Source organism: Papio anubis, chromosome 7 (assembly GCF_008728515.1).
Source record: "Papio anubis isolate 15944 chromosome 7, Panubis1.0, whole genome shotgun sequence".
In the NCBI taxonomy this organism is placed as follows: domain Eukaryota; kingdom Metazoa; phylum Chordata; class Mammalia; order Primates; family Cercopithecidae; genus Papio; species Papio anubis.
In genome coordinates this window covers 71,678,638-71,699,685 of record NC_044982.1, presented here as the reverse complement: position 1 = coordinate 71,699,685, position 21,048 = coordinate 71,678,638, and the positions used below count along the sequence as shown (strand labels likewise).

Below are 21,048 nucleotides of genomic sequence, written 5' to 3'. Positions count from 1 at the left end.
GGCAGAGGTTGCAGTGAGCCGAGATCATGCCACTGCACTCCAGCCTGGGCAACAGAGTGAGACTCTGTCTTAAAAAAATTTTTAAAAAGCCAGGCGTGGTGGTGCTACACACCGGTAATACCGGCTATTCAGATCCTGCAACTGCATGCACCCCAGCTTGGGTGACAGAGGGAGACTATCAAAAAAACAAAACAAAACAAAACAAAAAAACAAAAAAAAACCCATTTCATTGGCTAAAAAATAAATTAATAGCAACTTCCTATCAATTTATAATCTGCTCTTTAATGTACCCTCTTCTCCCAGCACTTATTCACCCATCAGTGAAGTCTTCTCTCCTTCCATTTACTGTCATGTGGTTCAAAAGTGTGACTTAGATTGTCTCTCCACTTCCCTACCCTTCTTACAATTTTGGTCATCATGTAAAAAACTTATCCCAAGAAAGTCACAGTAATCTAACTATTGGTCAACAAATCCAAAGTCTTGTCTTAGTTGTCTTAATCTTCTGTAAACCATTATCCACCCCCTTACTAAAAAATTCCACCTCTATTTTTATGGTACAAAATCTTCCCTATTCATCATCTAACCTACCTCCCTGACTATATTTTTTTCTGTCTTTGCCTGCTTCTTTATCTCCTCATACTACCAAAATATACACTGATTTCCCCAAAGTGCTACTGTGTATCTCTTGGTTGGTATATACTTTCCCTTGGTGATTCATCTCAGCTCTAGATAACTGATTGTCTGACTCTCAACTTCTAGAAATGTGGTCAAAAAAATCCATTTCTTCTCCAGAGGGAGTTTATGTAACCAATGAGGTTTCATCTCTATTAAGAGAGTCACAATAATAGTGTTGGTGAGGATGTAGAACCACCTTGAAAAACAGTATGACAGCCGGGCGCAGTGGCTCAAGCCTGTAATCCCAGCACTTTGGGAGGCCGAGACGGGCGGATCACGAGGTCAGGAGATCGAGACCATCCTGGCTGACACGGTGAAACCCCGTCTCTACTAAAAAAATACAAAAAAAACTAGCCGGGCGAGGTGGCGGGCGCCTGTAGTCCCAGCTACTCGGGAGGCTGAGGCAGGAGAATGGCGTGAACCCGGGAGGCGGAGCTTGCAGTGAGCTGAGATCCGGCCACTGCACTCCAGCCTGGGCAACAGAGCGAGACTCCGTCTCAAAAAAAAAAAAAAAAAAAAAAAGAAAAACAGTATGACAGCTCCTCAAAGATTTACCATATGACCCTGTAATTCCACTTTTAGCTATATACCTGAGAGACATGAAACACATGTCCACACAAACTTGAACATAAATGTTCAAAACAGCATTACTCCTAAGAGCCAAAAATTATAAACAATCCAAATATCCATCAACTGATCATTAAAATGTGTTATATACCATACAATAAAATACTATCCAGCAAAAAAATAAACAGGAATGAAGTACTGATACATGGTACAATATTTATGAATCTTGAAAACATTATGCTAATGAAAGGGGCCAGACACAAAAGACCACCTATCGTAGGAATCCATTTATATGAAATATCCAGAAAGGCAAATCTCTAGAGAGAAGATAGACAAAGTAGGTACCAGAAACTTGGTGGCAGGGGGTGGGGCGGGCAGTGTAAGGGGACAGGAGGGCCATAGACAGTGACTGCTAATGGGCAAAGCTTTCTTTCTGAGATTTTGAAAATGTTTGAAAATTAAAACTACATTTTAAATGGGTGAATTTTATGGTATGTGAAATATATCTCAATGAAGTCATTAAAAAATAGTTGCAAAATATAGTAGGGAGTAAATATAAAGGAGAGAGAGCATTGCTGGGATTATATTTATGGTATCTCTAAACTCCTTTTTTTTTTGAGTCTCTCTCTGTCCCCCAGGCAACGTGCAATCTCAGCTCACTGCAACCGCTGCCTCCAGGGTTCAACTGATTCTCCCACCTCAGCATCCCAAGTAGCTGGGACTACAGGCACGCGCCACCATGCCCAGCTAATATTTTGTATTTTTAGTAGAGATGGGGTTTCTCCATGTTGGCCAGGCTGGAGCTGCTATAACTCTTATGTAATCCTGGGGAAAGTTTTATTAACTACAAATATTCTAAGCACATAAATACCTACCGTTGGGCTAAATCTCTATTCTCTGAGAAAAAGTGGTTCAAGATTAGATACTCTGCTGTCTGTATCATTCATTTGGTTATCCCATACCATTAACAAATTTTGATATACTGTGGGCATCCTGTCTCATTTACCAACTCTATTCTCCTAGGAACTTTATTCTTCCCATGTTCTACCCTCTTCCAAATGGCTAATAGAGCTGCCATGTTCTCCCAAACTAGTGGCCAGAGTTAGTTGATACAGGGTAGGCTCTACTTTGCTGAGCTCGTATATCTTTTCTAAGATTTTTAAACTTGGAATCTAGAAGGTAAAAATCAGTCCTTGTCTCCCATCATGAAAGTTGTAAGACAAAATTCTGGTGCTGTCGGCAGTCATATATCATGGAGGAGACAGTGTGCAGTGAGAGGTGGTAAAATCTATAAGACAGAAGAGATGGCAAGGGTACTAGAGGCAATTAGTTCTTTTATTCCTGTTCTTCCTCAGATTTAGCTGCACCTTGCCCATTCCAGGCTTAGCTGTTTAATCTTTCCTTCCATTTAACAAACGAAGAATTCTACACTCAAACAAAAGAAAACATAATTGGTTCCATGGCACCCTAAAGCTTAAGAATCAACAAAATGTATACTATATGGGTCAACCCAAAGTCCTCAAAGCATCTGACCTTCTACCTTCTACTCATTTGCCCTCACTGAGATTTATGTAAGTTCAATTAAATTTAAACATCCTAGTCTTGGTCCTTTTCAAGCTGCTCTTTTTAAAAAATTGAAAAAAAAAAAAAAAGACTCACTAAAATCAGAAGTGAAAGTAAGAATATTATTGCTGATTTTACAGAAATAAAAAAGGTTATAAGAGAACACTGGCTGGGTGGGATAGCTCACACCTAATCCCAGCACTTTGGCAGGCTGAGGAGGGGAGATGGCTTGAGCCCACGAGTTCAAGATCAGCTTGGGTAACATGGAGAAACCCTGCCTCTACAAAAATACAAAAATTAGCCAGGCATAGTGGTATGCACTTGCAGTCCCAGCTACCTGGGAGGCTGAGGTTGGAGGATCATTGAGTCCAGGAGGTAGAGGCTGTCTCAGAAAATATATATATGTATGTATGTATGTATACATATACATATGTATATATGTAGGTATGTATATTTCCTAACAAAGAAAAGCCCAAGAACAGATGGCTTCACTGGGGAATTCTATTCAACACTTACAGAAGCATTAACATACATTATCTCAAAATCTCCAAAAAACTAAAGAAGAGGGAATACTTCCTAATTCATTCTATAAGGCCAGCATTACCCTGATACCCAGGCAGACAAAGAGGTGGCAGAATATATGAAGAACTCTTACAACTCCAAAAAAAAAAAAAAAAAAAAACCAACCCCAAACCACTCAATTCAAAGATGGGCAAAAGACTTGAATAGACATTTCTCCAAGAAGATACAAACAGCAATAAGCACATGAAAGACGCTCAGCATCATTTGTCATAAGGAAAATACAAAATCAAAACCACAATGAGATACCACTTCACACTAAGATGGTTATGTATTTTTTCTTTTTTTAAAACACAGAAATTAACAAGTGTTAATGAGAATGTAAAGAAATTGGAACCCCAGTGCATTGCTGGTGGCAATATAAAATGGTACAACTGCTGTAGAGAACAGTTTGCAAATTCCTCAAAAAGTTAAACATATAATTACTATATAGCCCAGCAATTCCACTTCCAGGTATATATCCAAAAGAATTGAAAACAAGAACTCAGATACTCATACACCAATGCTCATAGCAGTATTATTCACAATAGCTAAAAGGTGGAATCAACCCAAGTGTCCATCAACAGATGAATGGATAAGCAAAATATGGTATGTACATATAATGGAACATTCAGAAATAAAAAGGAATAAAATTCTGATACATGCTACAATGTGGATGAACCTTGAAAACATGTTCATAGGCTGGGCAATAGAGTGAGACCCCCAACTCTACAAAAAAAAAATTTAAAAATTAGCCAGGTGACCGGACGCAGTGGCTCATCATGCCTGTAATCCCAGCACTTTGGGAGGCCGAGGCGGGCCGATCACAAGGTCAGGAGATCAACACCATCCTGGCTAACACGGTAAAACCCCATCTCTAATAAAAAATACAAAAAATTAGCCGGACATGGTGGCGGGCGCCTGTAGTCCCAGCTACTTGGGAGGCTGAGGCAGGAGAATGGCGTGAACCCAGGAGCCAGAGCTTGCAGTGAGCCAAGATTGCGCCACTGCACTCCAGCCTGTGTGACAGAGCGAGACTCTGTCTCAAAAAAAATAAATAAATAAAAGTAAAAATAAAAATTAGCCAGGTGTGGTGTTGCACACCAGTGGTCCCACTAGGGAGGCTGTGGTGGGAAGATCGCTTGAGCCTGGGAAGTTGAGGATGCAGTGAGCTGTGATTATACCACTACACTTCAGCCTGGGCAACAGTGTGAGATGCTGTCTCAAAAAAACCCCCAAGCTTGGCCAGGCATGGTGGCTCAGGCCTGTAATCCCGGCACTCTGGGAGGCTGAGGTGGGCGGATCGTGAGGTCAGGAGTTTGAGACCAGCCTGACCAAACATAGTGAAACCTCGTCTCTACTAAAAATACAAAAATTAGCTGGACGTGGTGGTGCGCGCCTAAAATCCCAGCTACTTGGGAGGCTGAGACAGGAGAATCACTTGAACCTGGGAGGCGGAGGTTGCAGTGAGCAGACATTGCGCCACTGCACTCTAGCCTGGGTGACAGAATGAGACTCCATCTCAAAAAACAAAGCAATACAAAACTCCCAAGCAAACAAAAAAGTAAACATTCTGTTTAGTGAAATAAGCCCCAAAAGGACAAATATATGATTCCACTTATATGAAGTATCTGGAATAGGCAAATTCATAGAGAAAGAACATAGAATAAAGGTTACCAGAAGCTGGGGGAAGGATACAATGGGGAGTTATTGCTTAATAGGTGCAGAGTTTCTGTTTGGGATGATGAAAAAGTTCTGGAAATAGTGGTGATATTTACACAATACTGTGTACAACATTAAGTACACTGTGAATGTACTTAATGCCACTGAACTGCACACTTAAAATGACTAAAATAATAAAATTTTTATGTTTATTTTACTAAAATGAAAAAAAAAAACTTTTTTTATTCTAAGAGAAAAGCTTGAGAAGAGGCTCAATTACCAATCCTACATTGGTAGCAAACAGAAATGATGTCTACAGAACTACAGGCTGACTTTCACCACTGACTGATAGAAATAAACCAGTGTTTCTCAAGAGGAACAACTACAGGAAATCATATCAAAACCTGTTAGGTAATTATGTAGCCTATTGATAAAAAGGTTCTGTACTTTTGTAACATGAGCTGTACAAAAATATGAAAGATATCAAATGGATCTGCCTTTGAAGGGCTTAGATATCAGATCTATCAGGGCTCATAATATTACTAAGGCTTCTGGGAAGTAATGAAGGAAGCTTTTCAGGGACCCTATGACAAGGTTTCTCAAGTTAGAAACAGAGATGATCTTTGCTGGCAGAGCCCCGATGAATGCCCCTTAAGTGGTAACAGTAGTGGTGGTCATGAGGCAAATACAGGGTAAATGAGTCCACTTGGAACCCAAGTACAGTTGATGTGAGGCCTGACAGTCATCAGTGGGAACAACTGACCACAGTAGGTCCCACAGGGCTACAATAATTTGAGGACTAATATATTTAAAACCAACAGAAAGAAATGCAATTCCCTGACACTGGAATTACGGAGAAGGAAACCAGTGCAACACAGGGACATTGCCCAGAAGTAAATTATATAAATTGCAATAGTTATTGTCAATGCTACTATTAACTTTGTAGCACACCCAAACCACTGGTAGCATTCCTTGCCAATCTAATCAAGGCTAGCCCTTCCCATAGGTACTTAGGTAAACTTACGTTACCTCAAGATGTCAAGTCAACATCTAATAGATTTCCAGAGACTTAGTCTATGTCTTTCATAGCTACTTGTTACCATTTATTGATTCTAGGGAGTCCAAACAGGTTTATAGGAGTGTATGTAAAAAACAGAGAATCATGAATTAAGACCCAGCTAGAGGATCTTCAAGAGCATAGAAACTATTTGAATTAAAGTTATGCTCCATTATTTGAAAATACAGTGGAAGAATGATTAAGAGTCCTTATTATTAGCATTCATGTGCGCCAGATTAAATATGTAATCTACATATATGTCTCTCCTCATATATCAGTCAACTCCATAAATTATACATTTTCTAGAAGATGAAATTTCGGCTCAGATTTTTTTTTCTTTTTTTTTTCTTTTTTGAGATGGAGTCTCGCTCTGTTGCCCAGGCTGGAGTGCGGTGGCACCATCTCAGCTCACTGCAACCTCCACCTCCTGAGTTCATGCCATTCTCCTGCCTCAGCCTCCCCGGTAGCTGGGATTACAGGCATGCACCACCATGCCCAGCTAATTGTTGTATTTTTAGTAAAGACAGGGTTTCACGGTGTTAGCCAGGATAGTCTCGATCTCCTGACCTTGTGATCCACCCGCCTTTGCTTCCCAAAGTGCTAGGATTACAGACATGAGCCACTGCGTCCTGCCCAGGGTCAGCTTTAAATAATTTGATCTCAGTCACACAACCAGTAATGGTACAGCCAAAACTTTAACCGTGTGACTCTCAAGCCCATACACTTTCTAATTTTCCACTCTACTACTAGAGTTGAAGGGAATGGAAGGATAATGTTGACCCAAGGGTATTTCACAACTTTAAGCCCAGGCAATGTGAGGCTCCTTAAAGTGCTAACAACTTAAACATTTCAGAGTGAAAGCAAGACTGTGGAATGGGAGTAAGTACAGTATAAGGGCACAACATTAATTAGTCATAAATCTGTAATAAGCTGAACGTGGAAATAGCTTTTTTTTTCCTTTGAGATGGAGTTTCACTCTTGTTGCCAGCCTGGGATGCAATGGCGCGATCTCAGCTGACTGCAACCTCTGCCTCTTGGGTTCAAGCAATTCTCCTGCCTCAGCTTCCCAAGTAGCTGGGATTACCAGCATGTGCCACCATGCCCAGCTAATTTTGTATGTTTAGTAGAGATGGGGTTTCTCCATGTTGGTCAGGCTGGTCTCAAACTCCCGACCTCAGGTGATCTGCCCACCTCAGCCTCCCAAAGTGTTGGGATTACAGGCGTGAGCCACTGCGCCCAGCTGGAAATAGCTTTTTATGAGGATAGTCTGGAATGTATATACCTTCCTGTAAAAAGCTATTTTTAGTAGCAATTTAAATTTATATCTCAAAAATTCAATGAAACAAAAGCAAATTATAAAACTTTCTATAGCTGAGACATATGCAGAATTTCTACAAGGTATTTGAGGTAGAAGGTAAATAGTTAACAGCAAAGGGAAAGGAGATCTAGAAGCCTGGGAAGACCTACTTGAAATAAGACACTGACCCTCTGTTTGGGTCTCCAAAAATGGAATACGCTGAATCTATAGCATACTTCACATCTGCTCCCCATTCTGCCTCATTAACCTTTATTTTCCAGTAATACAAGTGCAAGAATATTTATAAAAAATACTATGCTTGGACAATTAAGTCGATATTTTCTAACAGTGAACTGATTAATTTGAAGTTTAGAGTTAAAAAACGAAAACCTTAAATTAAGGTTATGTGATACCTCATTTTAAGTGGAAGAAACCACAGCATTCAAGCGAGTCAGCTACTCACACACACAGACTATGAATTATGTTGATTACTTGTCAATGAGAAAAAAGAAGTCAGGAAAAGATTGCTTTGTTTATAATTCCTCACTTTTTTAGAGAAATACATCAATGTAGCTCAAAGAATGTTTCTTTTTAAAAATTTATTATTTTTAGTAGACACAGGGTCTTGCTATGTTGCCCAGGCTGGCCTCAAACTCCTGGGTTCAAGCAATCCTTCCACCTCGGCCTCCCAAAGTGCTAGGATTACAGGCATGAGCAACCATGCCTGGCCTAAAAGAATGTTTCATTTTTAACTGTTCTGAGACCCTTTATGGACTACAGAACCAGACCTTATTATTTCTCCAACTGGCATGACCTATTATAAGTCTAAATATCACGAGATAATAATCACTAGATTCTTACTGAAGACTAAATCCATTATTAAAGATATATTTAATACAAATAAGTCTTTTTTTTTCTTTTTGAGACAGGGTCTTTGTTGCTCAGGCTGGAGTGTGGTGGTGTGATCTTGGTTCACTGCCATTTCTGCCTCCCAGTCTCAAGCAATCCTCTAACCTCAGCCTCCTAAGTAGCTGAGACTACAGGTGAATACCACCATCCCCAGCTAATTTTTTTTTTTTTTTTGTAGAGATGGGTTTTTGCCATGTTGCTCGGGCTTGTTTTGAACTCCTGGCCTCAAACAATCCTCCTGCCTCAGTCTCTCCAAGTGCTGGGATTACAGGCATGAGCCACTAAGCCCAGTCACAAAAATCTTTAGAAAGAAAATTCTACACACAAAATCCATGGATTAAACCCTACATATTTCTAATTAGTTTCCAAATATCTGGATCTTATTAATATGCTGCTTAACCTCCTTAGTATTCAAAAGTATCTTATTAAAGCCTTATTAATTAGTGTGGCTACAGAATCAACCCAATTAATTAAAACTACCAAAAACTTTAAAATTCCAACTAGTATATTCGAATAAATAGGTATTCAATTGTTTGTGGACTCAGCTTTATGTCAGCCAGCACATTGGCACAAACATGTAAGACAGTCTTGCCTCCTTACAGCAAGGTTAACATTTTATGATCAGAGATAACAACACATTAAATATGAAAAGCCACCACAGATTTGACAAGTGATCTTTTGTTTCAACACAGTAACAGTATTTTCAAACTAACTGGCCTCACTGTGAAAAAGGCATAGGAAAAGGCTTCTTGTCTGTCCTCTCTTTTGAGCCATCCTGAACACTGAAAACGACTGTTATAACATCAGGATGATGAAGCAGAAAACAAGTAAAACCCTGAGTTCCTGACAACTCTGTGGACCTATCACACCAGCCCTACACTACACACTTCTGGACTCATTTTACACAAGAGAAAAACTCCTATTTTGTTTATGCCATTAAACACTTCAATTATATGCATCCAAAGCAAATCCCACTGATAAGGAAAGGCAATCTACTATTAGGTGTGCTAGATATTTATTAAACACTGATCACTTTATAAACATTTGTGTATGTTAAATTCACTTCATGAATCACAGAACCTGAATAAGGTTTTTAAATTTGAAAGTTACTGGCAATACAGATTTCAAGTCATATGTGTTTCAGAAAATTGAAAATCTGAAGAGAAACAGCAATGTGAGGGAGCCCTGCAGTGACAGAAATGTTCTGTATTATAGCTATATCAATGTCAATATTCTGGTTGTGGTACTGTACTATAATTTTGCAAGATAACATCATGGGGGAAACTATTTTTTTCTTTTTTTTTGAGACAGAGTCTCCCTGCTATCCAGGCTGGAGTTCAGTGGCAAGATCTTGGCTCACTGCAATCTCCTCCACCTCCCAGGTTTAAGTGATTCTCCTGCCTCAGACTCCCAAGTAGCTGGAATTACAGGCACCCACCACCATGCCTGGCTAATTTTTGTATTTTTAGTAAAGACAGGGTTTCACCATGTTAACCAAGCTGGTCTCGAACTCCTGATCTCAGATGATCCACCCACCTCGGCCTCCCAAAGTGCTGGGATTACAGGCATGAGCCACCATTCCCCGCCAGGAAACAATTATTTTACAACTACATGTGAGCCTACAGTAGTCGCAAAAAAAAGTTTAATTTTAAAATATTAATGATAAACATTAACAAAATATTAACTCAAAGTATTCATTCCATAAGAGAAATAAATACATGATGAAAGTAATAAATACTACATAAAGCTATAGTAATGATGACACTGTAGTATTGGTGAAAGGATTGCCAAATAGATCAATGGAAGAGAATCAAGTCCAGAAATAGTCTATAATTCCATTTATATTTTATTTTGGAAAAGGCAAAATTTTGAGGACAGAAAACAGATCAGTGGTTTGTCAAAGGCTAGAAGGTGAAGCAAGGGTTGACTACAAAGGGGGCACAAATGAATTTTGTGGAGGTTCATAGAAAAGCTCTATGTCCTGACTGTGGTGAATTATACGACTGTGTCAAATTTCAGAACTTGGCTGGGCGTGGTGGTGCACGCCTCTAATCCCAGCACTTTGGGAGGCTGAGGCAGGTGGATCGCTTGAGGATCAGGAGTTCGAGATCAGCAACATGGTGAAACTCTATGTCTACAAAAAATACAGAATTTAGCCAGCGTGGTAGTGTGCGCCTGTAGTCCCAGTTACTTAGGAGGCTGAGGCGAGAGGATGACTTTAGCCCAGAAGGTTGAAGTAAGCTGAGATCACACCACCACACTGCAGCCTGGACGACTGAGCCAGAACCTATCTTTAAAAAAAAAAAAAAAAAGGCCGGGTGCGGTGGCTCACGCCTGTAATCCCAGCACTTTGGGAGGCCGAGGCGGGCAGATCACGAGGTCAGGAGATCAAGACTATCCTTGCTAACACAGTGAAACCCCGTCTCTACTAAAAATACGAAAAATTAGCCAGGCGTGGTGGTAGGTGCCTGTAGTCCCAGCTATTCGGGAGGCTGAGGCAGGAGGATGGCGTGAACCTGGGAGGCGGAGCTTGCAGTGAGCCGAGATTGCACCACTGCACTCCAGCCTGAGTGACACAGCGAGACTCCATCTCAAAAAAAAAAAAAAAAAAGTAAAAATGAACATTTCCTAGTTTTAAAATTAATTTTTTAAAAAAGAAAAGAACAATTAAAAAAATGTTTTTAAGTCAGAACTCTATTGAAAAGGGTGAATTTTAGCTTAGGCAAATTCTATAAATCTGATTTTTAAAATAAGACTGAAAGTAATACATTTAGCAGAGTTTTATTAGTTTAAACTACTTAGAATAAAAGCTTATCTGAATACAAGTTATTATTTGATTTAAATTATTCTTTAACTTAAAAGAAAAACAATTACTGCTTTTCTAAAAACATAGCTAACTGAGGTAGGTCTACTTGTTAGATCTCATTGAAGTATACACTGGTACTGCCTATTCTTATCAGAAGAAAAGCCAGAGAGTTGTGTGTAATGCAGAAAATATGCAAAGTGAGTCCTAAAGCTTGTCTCCATCTCAACCATAAGCATATAAAAATCAATCTTAAAAATCCCTATTTTTTCAGAAAGAAGCACACTGGTGTGCTTCTCTCTTAAAGAACACACTGGTGTGTTCTCTCTTAAAACCTGAGTTAGTCAAATCAAAGTCAGGTGATTTATATATATCAAAATAAAGTACATAAAAACAACTGAAAGAATTTACAATGAAATTATTATATATACAACTACTTAAGATAATAAAATTAGGCTGGGCGAAGTGGCTCCCACCTGTTATCCCAGCACTTTGGGAGGCCAGGGCGGGTGGATCACCTGAGGTCAGAAATTCATGACTAGCCTGACCAACACAGTGAAACCTCGTTTCTACTAAAAATACAAAAATTAGTTGGGCATGGTGGTGGGCCCCTGTAATCCCAGCTACTCGGGAGGCTGCGGCTGGAGAATTGCTTGAACCTGGGAGGCAGAAGTTGTGGTGAGCCAAGATCACACCACTGCACTCCAGCCTGGACGACAAAGTGAGACTCTGTGTCCAAAAAAAAAAAAACACAAAACAAAAAATTATTACTCCCTTCTCAAATTCTTCTAGCTGGTATTTTCTAGCTAGACCACCTACTTGTAGATCCCTCTTGGGGAGCTCAAACATAATAACCTTTTTTCTTTGTTTAACCATCATTAGGGTACATTTATAACAACAAAATCAGTATTTTTTTTTTTTTTTTTGAGATGGAGTTTCGCTCTTGTTGCCCAGACTGGAGTGCAATGGCACAATCTTGGTTCACTGCAACCTCTGCCTCCCGAGTTCAAGCGATTCTCCTGTCTCAGCCTCCCAAGTAAGTGGGATTATAGGCACCCACCATCATGCCCTGCTAATTTTGTGTTTTGGGTAGAGATGGGGTTTCACCAAGATAGTCAGGCTGGTCTCAAACTCCTCAAAATCAATATTGTTAACTGACTCACTGACTGGAAGGAGATGAAGAAAATTGCAAGCATATCTTTGGAGAGAAAACTAAAACGTAAATATCAGCCCATTCTAGTTGCCAATCATGGCAAATTGTTAATGCAGGGCTAAATTATTTGGCACTACAGTGCCCTTTATTCATTCTATTTGAATAGTGGTGACATAATCACTAGCCAAATAAGACTTACCTATTTTTTTTTTTTTTTTGGAGACAGAGTCTCGTTCTGTTGCCCAGGCTGGAGTGCAATGGTACAATCTCGGCTCACTGCAACCTCTGCCTCCTGAGTTCAAGCGATTCTCCCACCTCAGCCTCTCAAGTAGCTGGAATTACAGGCATGTGCCAACATGCCCAGCTAATTTTTTCTATTTTTAGAGACAAGGTTTCACCATGTTGGCCAAGCTGGTCTCAAACTCCTGACCTCAACACACCTGCCTTGCAAAGTGCTGGGATTACAGGCGGTGAGCCACCAAGCCCAGGCTTATTTACGTTTCCTTAATGCATTTACCTTATTCAGTCCTATATTAGTTATTCACATGTATTTCACTTATCCTTGCCTTGCAAACTCTATCCCTACTACAAATATAAACATCAATATAATGTCTGAGAACAATTAAGTACTAATCATTTACTCATATTTAATTATCCTATTGCATCTAGCACCACGGTTTTCAAAGAAGATACTTAAATGGCTGAAATAAAAAAAAAATGATTCAAGACTCCATCCTATCAAGTTTTTTTTTTTTTTTAATTTTATGTTTTTTTAACTTTTTAATCATTTGTCTGGCATGCAAAGTTTTATTTTGTTTATATACCAATAAATTAGCCTTTTGTGTTTATGTCCCTTGCACTAGAATCTAAGTCATAAGTCCTTGTCTTATTCATAACCCTTTTCCCAATGCCTACCACAGCAGCCAGCACACAATACTTACCGAATGGATTATATAAAATTTGCCTGTGTGTACTTTAAAGTACTAACTCAGAATACTCCCTACTACCTTCAAAGAAAAAAAAAGGCACAAACAATTGCATTTTTCATCCCTGGAAATTCAAGTCAAAAGATAGAATGACAACAAATAAATGAAATATGCTTCCCCCATGCTTGCTGTCACCTTTTGTTGCCACCAGATAGCATTCTTTTAACCTGAATCATTCTTAAGAGTGAATGACCAAAAAAAGCTTAATCTGACCACACTTTTGACAAAAATTATAAAATAGGTAAATAAAGTGAAAACTAAATCGTGGGTGTTCAATAAATGCATTTAACTGTAATATCTTTTAATCCTGCTTAATTGCTATCCTTTAGTATGCTGTCATACGCACTTATTCCTCCCAAACAAGCACATAACAAGGCTCTGGTTCTGATACTGCCTGTGCTTAAAAACGTCATCACTCATGACCTTGGGCAAATTTTAATTAATTAACCTCTGTGTATGGGCTCTTCAAACTGTAAAATGACCAAATGAGCAACTATCACATGGCTATCCTGGGAATTAAATAATAGTACATGCATGCTCTCCCAAGGCACTAGGGCCCATTCACATTTGAGGGATACCCACTCACTGAATTTATGGGGGGAAAAAAAAGGATATATGTCAAAAACCTAGAATAGTTCCTGCACATGGTCAGCTCTCAAAGGTTTACTAGTATTGTCTTCATCTCCCTAAAATGACATATAGCAAGCTTTCAAGAACAGTGACTATAATGTAAGAAAACTAGGGACTGGCTAAAAAAAAGATGAGTCATTACAGCTGGCAGATTCTTCACTTGTCTGACAAATAAAAGGAGGATCTAACATTTACTGAGTTCTTTAGGTGCTAAGCACTGTGGCAGACTGTTGCAATTACTGAACTGAATCACACCTTTCTGATTCCTTCCCACATTAACTCTGGATTTACTCATGTGACTTCCTTTGGCCAATGTAACAAAAATACAGCATGCTGAGGCTTGTACTTTCTTGCACTTTGGGGCTTGCTCTCTCTTACTGCTGGGATCTTTCTACCATCTTGTGAACAAGTTAGGTCTAGTCCCCTGTAGAATAATAGGTCACATGGAAATGGACTTTAGGCACCTCAGTCTGAGGCCCCAGACATGTAAGGCTATCCTAGATTCTAGGACCTAGACAATCTAGTCCTATCTAGGTCAGCCCAGACTCTAAGAACATTCCAGCCAACCACAGAATTGTAAGAGTAATGTTTACTGATTTAGGCCACTAACTTTTAGGGGTGGTTTGTTATACAGCAAAGGTAACTACTACAACCACCATATAAATATAGCTATTTTTTTCCAGTTTTAAACAGATCAGGAAAGAGGATTCCTAAAATTAGCAAGTCAGTTTGGCCCCAAAGACTCTTTCTGCTATATCAAGCCATCTTTGCATGCCACACTCTGAGGTTTTAGGCTCTGGTGGTTTTACCCTACAACCCTTATTTAACCCTTTCCTTTGTACCAGGAGACAGTATACTATGGTCCAACTCATCACCTTTGTCACAACTACCCAACTCTGCTATTATAATGCAAAAGTAGTCATATATAATAGATAAATGAATGAGTATGGCTGTATTCCAAAAATATTTTATTAAGGAACACTAAAATTTGTTTCATATTATTTTACATATCACAAAATAGTCTCCTGATTTTTATTTTGAACCATTTAAAATGTTTTAACCATAGGAATTTTAGGATTATGTTTCTATTTTTATGAAAAATAATGTTGGATTTTTTTTTTTTTTTTGGAGACAGGGTCACGCTCTGTTGCCCAGACTAGAGTGTAGTAGCTCTCTGTAACCTTGAACTTCTGGGCTCAGGTTATCCTCCCGAGTAGCTGGGACTGTAGGCACATGCCACCACACCTGCCTAATTAACTCATGGCCAAATCCAATTCATCACCTTTGCAAGCTAAGAATGGTTTAAACACTTATTATCTGAAAAAGAAATCAAGAGAACAATAGCTATAAAAATATAAAATACTTAGGAATAAATTTAACCAAAGAGGTGAAAGACTTGTATACTGAAAACTATTAAAACATTGATGAAAGAAATTGAAGACAAATAAATAACTCGAAGAGTTAATATTGTTAAAATGTCCATCCTACCCAAAACAACTTACAGATTCAATGCAATCCCTATCAAAATTCCAACACTGGCTGGGCGCAGTGGCTCAAGCCTGTAATCTCAGCATTTTGGGAGGCTGAGACAGGAGGATCACGTGAGCCCAGGGGTTTGAGACCAGCCTGGGCAACATAGGGAGACTCTGTTTCTACAAAAAAAAATTTTTAATTAGGCAGGTGTGGTGGCATGTGCCTACAGTCCCAGCTACTCGGGAGGATAACCTGAGCCCAGAAGTTCAAGGTTACAGAGAGCTACTACACTCTAGCCTGGGCAACAGAGCGTGACCCTGTCTCAAAAAAAAAAAAAAAAAAAAAAAAAATTCCAACATTATTTTTCATAAAAATAGAAACATAATCCTAAAATTCCTATGGTTAAAACATTTTAAATGGTTCAAAATAAAAATCAGGAGACTATTTTGTGATATGTAAAATAATATGAAACAAATTTTAGTGTTCCTTAATAAAATATTTTTGGAATACAGCCATACTCATTCATTTATCTATTATATATGACTACTTTTGCATTATAATAGCAGAGTTGGTTAGTTGTGACAAAGACCATATGGACCACAAAGCCTATGATATTTACTATTTGAATCTTTGTGTTTTTAAAATGTGCCAGCTCCTGCTTGGAATTATTCACAGCATATGTTTTTAATTTTAAAAGGTTTTGCTCAGCCTTTAGTGATGAGTAGTTTTGTATTTTTTCATACTTTTACTACTCTCTTCATTTTATTTAAAATTATTTTACACATTATTTATTTTAATTATCCTTTAACCTTTTTTTTTTGGAGGGGAAGGGGGCTTTCCAGCAAAAACTGGAAAGCCTGCTAGACAAATTCTAAAAGAGCTGTAACACTTCCCTCCTTTAACTTTTATCTTTGGATGACCTCTGAATTTGTCTAAGAAAGACAACCCCAATTTTAAAACTAGTTCAGACGCACAGGTCAAATGAATTCCACTTGCATGCAACAAATACTACAAGCCTCCCAGGCAGCATGGAAAACAAATGATAATTTTACCTTGTCCTCAAAATTATTTCAAGTTTATCTATGAGAAAAGTTTTTTGTTAAAAACTGTGATCTTGGCTGAGTACGGTGGCTCACGCCTATAATCCCAGCACTTTGGAAGGCCGAGGTGGACGGATCACGATGTCAAGAGATCGAGACCATCCTGGCTAACATGGTGAAACCCCATCTCTACTAAAAATAAAAAAATTAGCTGGGCGTGGTGGCAGGTGCCTGTAGTCCCAGCTACTTGGGAGGCTGAGGCAGGAGAATTCCTTGAACCCAGGAGACGGGGGTTGCAGTGAACCGAGATTGTGCCACTATGCTCCAGCCTGGCGACAGAGCAAGACTCTGTCTCAAAAAAAAGAAAACTGTGATCTTATATGGGCCAATTGGAATGGATTATGATGGAGGCAGAAAAAGATGTGGAAGATATTATTTTATCCAGAAGAGCCTCTAATTCCTCAGATCTGAAACTGTAATAACCATGTAGATATGAAATCCCCAATGAGGATTTAAGGTCAGAATTAGCTATTCAGTCTCACCTCTTTGGTGTGATGAGCCTATTATAATATTTGCCTGCCACTGATAACTAAGAACTTCAGAACCACTACTATTCTACTTCACCACCCTGCTGCTAATCAATTCAGAAAGACACAAAATGAAGCCAACACTGAATATCCTTTCACATTAGAAAGGAGGTGAACCTCAATTTACTTGCCATTCCCCATTTTTATCATCTTTCTTACAATAAATAAGATCCCCACAGTAATGACCGTAAGTCCTGGTGGAGACTCAGCTGACTGCATGTGGCATCAGTGTAAAGAATAAAGAAATTGCCATAAAAACTAACCACTCTCACCCCAGCATTCACCAATGACTTTCTTATGAGGCATTACACAGATGCTCCTAATAGCCACTACAATTTGGAAGCCCTTAGAACACTGAAGAAATTTGTATGGTAAGTCTAAACTTCATTGAAAAAAATTTTTTTTTTTTTTTTGAGACGGAGTCTCGCTCTGTCGCCCAGGCTGGAGTGCAGTGGCGCAATTTTGGCTCACTGCAAGTTCCGCCTCCAGGGTTCACACCATTCTCCTGCCTCAGCCTCCTGAGTAGCTGGGACTACAGGCGCCTGCCACCAGGCCCAGCTAATTTTTTGTATTTTTAGTAGAGACGGGGTTTCACTGTGGTCTCGATCTCCCGACCTTGTGATCTGCCCGCCTCAGCCTCCCAAAGTGCTGGGATTACAGGCGTGAGCCACCGTGCCCGGCTTCATTGAAATATTTTGTGAAGCATAAAGCAGTTATGTCCATGCAAAAACACAACATAGCTTTATATGCTATTTGAATTAAATGTTTAGAAAGAGATTCATTTTCTATTTTCATTTGTTTTTGTGACTATGTATGAATTTTTAGCGTATTAAAAAAAGGTTTCCCAGAAATGACTTCCCAATTTATACTATTATGCATAAGGGTTCTAAATGTTAACTGTAATTTGCAATGACAATCCAGGAGCCAACAGTTATCCCTACCCTAGGTAACAAATCTGCACATCCTTCACATGTACCTCGGAACTTAAAAAAATAAATATATTTAAAAATAAAATAATTTTTAAAAAAGAACAGTTATCCCAAATAACCCTTCTTTAAGAAATTAAAAATTGTATCATTGGCTGGGCATGGTGGCTCACACCTGTAATCCCAGCACTTTGGGAGGCCAAGGTGGGTGGATCACCTAAGGTCAGGAGTTCAAGACCAGCCTGGCCAACATGGTGAAATCCTGTCTCTACTAAAAATACAAAAATTGGCTGGATGCAGTGGCGCATGCCTGTAATCCCAGCTATTTGGGAGGCTGAGGCATGAGAATGCCTTGAACCCAGGAGTTAGAGGTTTGCAGTGAGCCGAGATCTAGACTGGGTGACAGAGCGAGACTCAGTCTCAAAAAAAAAAAAAACAAAAACATCATATTAACATATTAGGGTCATCAGAGTTTACTGAAAACAATGCTGAGATGTTGCTTAGGACTTTTTTGTCCTGGAACTAGCAATTTTGATCTTACAAATTCAGTAGTATATACAGAAGGAGCAGGATTGAGAAAAAAAAAAAAAGGCAGTGTAAGCTGACCAAATGAAAGCTTTCTTTCTGAAAAAGAACTACAATAAATTTAATGTGTTGCTAAAAATCTATACTATCTTTGAGCCTAAATAAGAAGTCTCCCTCCTGTAATCCTTTCAGCTAACCTGTATTTTTTTCTTCATATTTCTACTCAACCCTTTCTCAAAAACTTCTACTTGATTAATCCCACATGTACCCAATCACTGGCATCCAAGCATGCATATTTAAATCAAAATAACTATATTTGTTTTTCGCTTGAATCTTTTATGTTCATCTTACTGCATCAATATATTTAGCAGCTCTCTTTTGTCCTGAACATTAACGCATTTTATGATTCACTGACAGCATTTAGGCTAGCAATACAAAAGAACCCAAAGATAAAGTCAATTTTCTCATTTTTAATTCTAATATACCCTGAGTACTTAACACTCTGTATCACAGGTTTTTGTGCAAATTTTCTCTCTCTTTTTTGAGATAGCATCTGGCTGTGTCACTCAGGCTGGAGTGCAGTGGCACAATCTTGGCTCACTGCAACCTCTGCTTCCTGGGCTCTAGCAATCTTCCCACCTCAGTCTCCCAAGTACCTGGCACTACAGGCACGCACTACCAAGCCCAGCTAATTTTTGTATTGTTTTTATAGAGACGGGGTTTTGCCATGTTGCTCAGACTGGTCTTGAACTCCTGAGCTCAAGCCATCCACCCACCTTGGCCTCCCAAAGTGCTAGGATTACAGGTGTGAGCCATTGCACCCAGCTAATTTTCTTTTACTTCATCTAAATTGCTTAAAGCAATCTACCAATGCAACACAGAAAGTCCACAGGGAATATACTTTAATGGTTGAATAGTTAAGAGCTCTAATTGGTTTATTACCACCTGATGTCTAAACTGATATCAGCTTATAATATTAAAAATAATTAAGGCCAGGTGCGGTGGCTCATGCCTGTAATCCCAGCACTTTGGGAGGTCAAGGCAGGAGGGACCACCTGAGGTCAGGAATTCGAGACCAGCCTGACCAACATGGTGAAACCTCATCTGTACTAATACAAGAATTAGCCGGGCATGGTGGTGGACACCTGTAATCCCAGCTACTCAGGAGGCTGAGGCAGGAGAATCACTTCAACCCAGGAGGCGGAGTTTGCAGTGAGCCGAAATCGTGCCACTCCAGCCTGGGCAACAGAGCAGGACTCTGTCTCAAAAAAAAAAATTATATAATTTTCATTTTACAAGGCAGTTCTAAAAACAGTACTGAATCATAGTCCTGTGCTCACTTCGGCAGCACATATACTGAACAACAGTCTCTTACGTTTCTTGACTTGATAACATTTTATAAATTTTAAATCCAAATACTACAGGGATATTTGGGGAAACGTAGCTATAAAGGAAACTCTGGTGCAAATCCAATTCGGCCATTTTACTGATTTAACCTCTATCAGGGAAAAGGTCTGTTAGTCAAAGCTGAAAGAAAAGGCAGCTTATTATCTTCAAAGAGAGAACTCACACCAGGCTAGCAAAAGAAACTCTATCTGTCCTCAGAAAAAGGCAATATTACAAGTAAGCTTTTTAGGAACAGTTTAACCAGTTCATGTAAAACCAATCAGAAACAGTACATGTGGCTAGGTGTGGGGGCTCACACTTATAATTCCAGCACTTCAGGAGGCTGAGGCAGATCGCACAAGGCCAGTTGAAGACCAGCCTCAGAAACATAGGGAGACTATAAAAAATTTTTAAAATTAGCCAGGTGTGGTGGCACATGCCTATAGTCCCAGCTACTTGGGACGCTGAAGCAGAAGGATTGCTTGAGCCTAGAAGTTCAAAGCCGCAGCGAGCTATGATCGCTGCATTCCAGACTAGGTGACAGAGTGAGACTATCTCTCAAAAGTAGGGAAAAAGAAAAGAAAAAAAGGAACACATCTGTGTGTTCTGATATGAGAAGACATCCAAACCATTACTAAGTGAAAAAGCTGCTTGCTAATTTTTTATGTTAGTATAGTACAGAAAAAATGGTCGAGAAATATGCACTAAATTTCTGATAGTGGTTATCTCTGAAGGGAGTATTTGGAAAATGAACTCCAGGCTTTCATCTTTTGCATTTTTCTCTGATATATGAATCTTTTACTTTAATAGAAAAAAACCAGATTTTAAAAAATTTATAAACTTTACTTCTGATAAGTGGAGCAAATCACATTTGAAAGTTCTGGGTCACTCATTGATTATGAGGACTGAAATGAAAGCATCTAGCCCACTGCCTAGCATACAGGAAAAGTTCAATAAATGTTAGTGTACTTCCAGTTCTGCAATGTCTTCTAATGCAACCAAGTTTTATACCGACCCACCAGTATAGTTTTTTTAACTGCTGCTTATTCCAGCTTCTCCTTTGCTATTAGGTCCCACTTCTTGCTGCTGTCAGGACACCCACCTTTAGAAGTACCTTCTAGCACATATTGCTTCAAATCTGCCACAAAGTCTTTCAGCTTCCAGAATATCTTAACTGTGCCTCCTTTATAGCAACTTATTCTCTTTCAGTTATTCATAAACTTTCATTAGCTCCTTCAAACTTCGAGTGTC

The 21,048-nt window shown here is 39.1% G+C and overlaps 1 protein-coding gene and 1 non-coding gene across 11 annotated transcripts in view; both read right to left on the bottom strand.

Annotated features, from left to right (window-relative positions):
• BAZ1A (bromodomain adjacent to zinc finger domain 1A) overlaps nucleotides 1-21,048 on the bottom strand; it is a 228,291-nt gene that overhangs the window by 81,766 nt on the left and 125,477 nt on the right. The gene's annotated exons all lie outside the window — the stretch shown is intronic.
• On the bottom strand, nucleotides 16,163-16,224 carry LOC116276052. The gene has a single exon (XR_004185500.1). It is a non-coding gene; the product is annotated as a U7 small nuclear RNA (small nuclear RNA).